Genomic DNA, 6,624 nt, shown 5'->3' with positions numbered 1-6,624 from the left:
AAATAGCTTACGTAAAGATAAACAAATTAAGGTCGGCGCAAAAGAGGAAAAGCTGAATCTGGCTAATAGTTATTAAAAGATGCAGTGATTTCAATACCTTGCTAATTTTTATAAGAAACATCTGCAAACAATTAGGCAAAACAATTTCTACAATTATGAAGAGCTTAAAAGGTGAAGACTTTGTTTGAGCAGCTTTATTCTTAATCACCATTACTGACTTCAAGAATTTAAGAAATCCTGAGTTCTTGAAAGACTTTCCAAAGTTGTTCTTTGGATGTTTCTGCCTTTTGTTTCATTCTGTCCAGACGATCCCACACTGCTTCAATCACGTTAATGTCAGGTTCTGGGGAGAATCCATCCCTCAATCAGACCTGGCCACTGATTTTGAGTTCTTGTGTCATGTGACCTACCTCAGCCTTTCCTCCCCGTTTCCCTTCCTTAAGAACGGCTTCTTGACAGCCACGTTTCCATGGAGACCATTTCTGATGAGTCTTCAGCCAACAGCAGATGAATCAGCTGAAGGTCCAGATGCATCTCAGGTCCTGGATTTGTATTTCTTCAGGACATCACTTTCAGATCCTGTTCATCTGCTGTAGATGGTTTTTAATCCTGGCTCTTCTGTCCTCCACATGTCCAGTTTCTGCCTCCATGCTGAGATAAGCCGAGTTTCCAGCTAACAGCTGTTTGGGAATCACCTTGTTGCTGCTAAAATCCTGATTTCTGTCCAACTATCCCTGGTTTAGGGATTTTTCACATATTAAACATGGAACAAAGATTTTATGCTAGACCACAAAAAAACAATTTTACATTAAATCTTTAAGCTATATTATTAGCAAAGTTGTCCATTACATGTCAACACAACTCTGGTTCATTTTTCAGGAGCCTTTTTTAAATCTTAGTTATAAGTGGCTTAAATATGATGTATGAATGAGGACCTCAATGTGGCATTATAGAACACACATTGAGTTTGACAGTTTGCATTAACCACTGCTAGTTTTCATTCCTTCAGGTTTACATCTGCTCCACATTCTCAGTGCTTTAAACGGGAGGCAGCAACATCTTTCCTCATCCAAATTCTCAGGCGTTGCATCAGATCTTCATTTGCAGAAAGTCCCGTCAGAACTCCAGAGGTGCTGTCATGTCCTGGTTGAAATGGAGTTAGCCTTCAACCTCACAAGGTCCATGATGATCAAGTAATGGTTTTATTCATATTTGATAAAGCTTCATATTAGAACAAAGCTGTACAGCCCCTGGAAAAAAAAAAAATCAACTTTTTATTCAGCAGAAAATTTCAGAAAACCCCCACTAAACCCTGAAGATATTCAATCATTTTAAAAGTGGAAATCAGTTTATATATTTTAACAGCTCAAGACAGTGGATTTCTGAAATGGACTACTGGGTAACATTTCCATTACGAGATGAAATGCCTAATTTTTTAATAAAGGGTTTGAGGGCTCTAGTGGCCTTTATTCAACAATAGGTTGACATGAAAGGGAGACAGTGAGGAACACCTGCAGCAAAGGGCCCAGGTAGGAACTCAATCCTGGGGCAGCAGCACAGTAGAGCCTGTAGCCTTTAAACAAATTAACTCAGGATTTTCTTCATTTTTCCCTTTTTAAAAACATTTTCAAAAAGCTTTACAGTTTAATCCCCATTCTTCTCCATACCCCAATTAAAATAACATTGTCACTAAATCTCAGTCTCATTCATTGGTGATATACCATATTATGAAACTACACAGATAATAATCCATTCCATTTTTACATTAATGCCACAGATGGGTAAATATTAACAGAAATGAGGCAAGTGGGAGACAGGCAAAACTTAACACTCCATGCTTTATTCTCAGCACATCTCTCCCATACAGTGTCTCTGCAACATTATCCATTGACATGTTTAGTTTGGGACCACATTTCAGGTCCATCAGTAGCTTGTTCATCTCTGCAGGAACCTTCACCTGCAGATGAATTAGCACATATAGACCTGTTCTGATTGTTTCCAAAATGCACTTTAAAGCTGACTTGAATGCATTTCCCCCTCCATTTTTCATCTGGAAAATAACAGCAATTTAATTAATGTAAGGCTTAAAAATGTTAGAGAAATCAGACGTGACAAACTTTTAGTTTAATAAAAATACTCAGTGTTTATTCCATTACATCATTTCTGTAGTTTCACATGATGTTGACTCACAGGAGGACATATCACGGAGTCTCTAGTGCCACAGTCACAAAGATGGATAAAGGCGCTCAGTGACACGCAGGCAAGGCACTAACTAATCCCCAGTCCCTAGCTACCTAAAGGAGGCATCCAGCCTCCCCTCCTAACCAGCAGGATGCAGCTCCCCTACTTAGCTGTCTTCACTGCCGGCAGCACTATAAGCTGCGAGCAGCACCCACCCACCACAGTGCCTCTACTTCAATTGCCACAACCTCCAGTCCTCCTCGACCCCCCCTCTATCCCCTCTAACACTGAGACTTATTACTTCCACCACAGGTGAACATCAGGCAGGTGTCAGCACAACACACCCACACTACACTATGTACAACCACCGTGGTAGAAAATGTTTTAGAGAAAGAATATTTCCAGAATCCCAGTTCTGATTGGATAGTAAAAATCCATGTCACACCATCCCAGCAGCACCTCCACCTTCCAGTCCATCAGAAAAATGGTTTCAGTCCAGACGCATGAACCAGGAAGATGACATCAGACCTCAGCTCTGTAAGGGTTATTCTGGATGTTAAAAAAAAAATAATCTTGATTACAATTTTATTTTAAAAAGAAATTTTTACATATTTAAGTCTGATATTACAAACCAACACTCCTCGTCAGGGTTACTGGTTGATGAGGGTCTGGGGTCTGGTCAGGTTCTAGGATTCAAAGCTGCCTCCAGTCTAATACACCATCTGCAGGTTTGGAATGAAGACTTTAGATCTTTGATTGTAAAACATTTGGAAGTTTTACATAAAAGCTTATTCTCCGTGTGAAATATGTTTGAGTAAGTCTAGGCTTCTTGATTAAGGTTTGAGTTTTAGTCCTAGGTGTAAAATGCAGACATCAATACAACCTTACGTACCTGGGTTCAGGTATTTGATGACCTTCAGCAGATGTCATCTATGTTCAGGCTGAGAATGTGGATGAATCCAAACTTCCTGAAAATTATAAACACAAAAAAGGACATGATTTTAAAGTATATCTAAACATTTTTTTTAAAAAAAGGGACAAAGTCTGAATCTCAAATACCTCCAAATGTTCTGGTTCCACATGTCCACATTGAAGTTTATTCCAAGTTCATCTCCTCCTTAGGTCTGTAATAATATAAAACATTTAGAAATTCAAATTTTCTTGCAGGTGGTGTTGGAGGGGATCTTACATTTGGATTAGTTTCCAGCAGCATCTCATCTCCTCAGGTCATCCATCAAGATTAATGCTACTGTCGCCATGGAGGCCATCCATCAGATCTCTAAGTGCAACTCCATCTCTTCCACAAGCTGAAAAGGTTAAAAAAAGTTCAGAAGAATGACAAATTTTTGCTTTAAGATGTTGCTGCAACTTTAACACTTACTGTTCTACATGCTGGTTATCTGGGGAGAAAGTCACCATCCTTCTCTCTCCAGTCTTTGAATACATCTCTGAAGGGGGGGGGGGGAGAAAAAAAAAAATGCAGCAAATTTGAAACATACATGCTTCAAGCAACATGTCTGGAAACATGGAGTTGCATGGATACCACCGACACTAAACAGAATCATAGCTAAATATAAAATCCATTTAATTTACAAGGTAGATTAAATTTTAATTTCATACTTATGTGGGGAAGCAGTCGTTTGCACGATGAGATCTGATGGACATGGAGTGCTCCACACAGACTGAGGTAGAAGCAGGTCACCCAGGAAGCAGCTTCAGGCTGGTATCGTCCCATGCTGGTCCTCCTGGAAAACTCGAACCTACTGACCCAGACATGCCTCTCTCCAGCTCCTCCTGGGGTTATTTCAGGAGGAGCTCGAGAGAACATATACAAGGCCAAAGGCCAAAAATCCACAAATGAAAATATAACCTTTACAGCAACTCCTAGATCGGTCCTTGGGTCTCTGAGGAGGACATGCCTGGAAAACATCCAAGTAGAGAAAATCAGAGCCTCCTAATCCAATGTCCAAACCACCTCAGCTGAATCCCTTCAATCCAGAGTAGCAGCATTGTCCTTTGAAGCCATCTCTGGATGCGTCTGCGTCGCACTTGCTCTCAGGGTGAGCCCAGCCACCTTCTAAAGCCACACATTCCCAGACATCCCTCTCTCCAGCTCCTCCTGGGGGTCTTCCAAGAGCTGGAGAGAACACATCCAAGGCACGCCAAGAATATATAATCTTTACAGCAAGTCCTAGATCTGTCCTTGGGTCTCTGAGGAGGACATGCCAGGAACACATCCAAGTAGAGAAAATCAGAGCCTCCTAATCCGATGTCCAAACCACCTCAGCTGATTCCCTTTAATCCAGAGGAGCAACATCGTCCTTTCAAGCCATCTCTGGATGCGTCTGCGTCGCACTTGCTCTCTCAGGGTGAGCCCAGCCACCTTCCAAAGGAAGCCCCTTTCAGCCACACATTCCCAGACATCCCTCATCCAAGCTGAATCCCTTCAATCCAGAGGAGTAGCATTGCCATGTCAAGCCACCTCCGGATGCGTCTGCGTCGCACTTGTTCTCTCAGGGTGAGCCCAGCCACACCTTCCCAGACATCCCTCTCTCCAGCTCCTCCTGGGGGTCTTCCAGGAGCTGGAGAGAATACATCCAAGGCATTCCAAAAATATATAATCTTTACAGCAAGTCCTAGATCGGTCCTTGGGTCTCTGAGGAGGACATGCCTGGAAAACATCCAAGTAGAGAAAATCAGAGCCTCCTAATCCGATGTCCAAACCACCTCAGCTGAATCCCTTCAATCCAGAGCAGCAGCATTGTCCTTTGAAGCCATCTCTGGATGCGTCTGCATCGCACTTGCTCTCAGGGTGAGCCCAGCCACCTTCTAAAGCCACACATTCCCAGACATCCCTCTCTCCAGCTCCTCCTGGGGGTCTTCCAAGAGCTGGAGAGAACACATCCAAGGCATGCCAAAAATATATAATCTTTACAGCAAGTCCTAGATCTGTCCTTGGGTCTCTGAGGAGGACATGCCTGGAAAACATCCAAGTAGGCAGAAGCAGAAAGCCTCCTAATCCCATGTCCAAACCACCTTTGCTGAATCCCTGAAATCCAGAGGAGCAACTTCATCCTTTCAAGCCATCTCTGAATGCGTCTGCGTTGCACTTGTTCTCTCAGGGTGAGCCCAGCCGAGTCAAACACACACTGAACTAGTTCGGCTTTGTGCGGAGAGTGACGACACAGTTCTTGCTCTGGGCATCCTGGGACCAGATAGGCCACAACGATGACTCCAACACCTCTTGCACCTGCAGCCCCCCGCATGATCCTTTGAGGAACACGACTGTAAGCCTTCTACAAATCCACCAAACCCATACAGTCTAGATGGTCAAACTCTCATGACCCCCCTCAACATCTTTGCAAAGGTCAAATCTGGTCCACCGTTTCACAACCTAGACAAAGTCCACAATACCCAGAGATTCAACATCAGCTAGAGCCTCCTTCCCATCACCCTGGAGTAAATTTCCCAAGGGAGACTGAAAAGTGTGATCCTCCAAGAGCAGGACCAACACATTCCAGTCTCCTTTCTTGAAAGCGGGAACCACCACCACAGTACCACTTCACGAGTTGTCCTGAAACTCCGTGTGATATTGAAGAGGGTGAGTCATCCAAGACAACCCCATATTATCCATTCTCCTTCAGCATCTCAGGGTGGTTCTCATCTGCCCCTGGCAATGCATTTCCAGGGAGCTTAACTACCCAGAAACCCTCTGCCCAAGTGATGGGTGCGTATTCCCCCAAGCTTTCAGACTCTCCCAGCTTAGTGTAAGACTGTGGCTGGCTCAAAGAGAACCTTGCATTTTTTCCACTGCTCAACATCCCCAGTTGGGATCAGCAGTAATCCACTGAAGCCAGGAACTAGCTGGGATGGGTCACCTTCCCATTCGGAAAGCTCACATGGTTGACTACAACTTCTTTGAGGCCAACCAGAAGTCCGCCATGGTTTTGTCGAATTTGTCCCATATCAGTTTTAGCTTCTGGAACTACTGATGCTGTAGCACATTTGGCCATTTGGTAACGGTATGACGCTTCAGAGCAGGGCTACTCAATTTGGTCCTACAAGGGCAGCAATCCAGCAGGTTTTCCATGTATCCCTGCACCAACACACCTGAGTCAAATTAGGTGGCTCTAACAGCCAATCAGGTTCTACACAATGACTCATTAATTTGACTCAGGTGTGTTGGTGCAGGGATACATGAAAAACCTGCTGGATTGCAGCCCTCGTAGGACCGAATTGAGTAGCCCTGCTTTAGAGTGACCCCTGGGACAACAAAGTCTGATAGGCCTCCTTAAGCTTGCCAGCCTTCCTCACTGCTGGCATCTACTATTAAGTCTTCTGGTTGCTGCATCTGGTCAATCTGAGACTGTACTTAAGACCTCATGAACAGGGTCCTTGCCAGAAATTCCCAGCTAACCCATACTACCCATTTAGGTTTACCAT

At 43.8% G+C, this 6,624-nt stretch overlaps 1 long non-coding RNA gene across 4 annotated transcripts; it reads right to left on the bottom strand.

Annotated features, from left to right (window-relative positions):
- Window positions 1-1,843: 1,843 nt before the first annotated feature.
- Window positions 1,844-5,211, bottom strand: LOC121629663. Of its 4 annotated transcripts, none has more exons than XR_006008404.1 (7): window positions 4,714-5,211; window positions 3,802-4,564; window positions 3,563-3,629; window positions 3,241-3,305; window positions 3,074-3,149; window positions 2,814-2,903; window positions 1,844-2,730 (listed from the first exon to the last, which is right to left on the bottom strand). It is a non-coding gene; the product is annotated as an uncharacterized LOC121629663 (long non-coding RNA). The 4 variants fall into 4 exon arrangements; XR_006008405.1 differs by having other exon boundaries at window positions 5,008-5,211; XR_006008406.1 differs by having other exon boundaries at window positions 5,021-5,211.
- Window positions 5,212-6,624: the final 1,413 nt, after the last annotated feature.

This window comes from Melanotaenia boesemani, chromosome 19 (genome assembly GCF_017639745.1).
Source record: "Melanotaenia boesemani isolate fMelBoe1 chromosome 19, fMelBoe1.pri, whole genome shotgun sequence".
NCBI lineage: Eukaryota > Metazoa > Chordata > Actinopteri > Atheriniformes > Melanotaeniidae > Melanotaenia > Melanotaenia boesemani.
The sequence above is the reverse complement of the archived record's forward strand: the minus strand, read 5'-3'. Positions and strand labels throughout refer to the sequence as shown.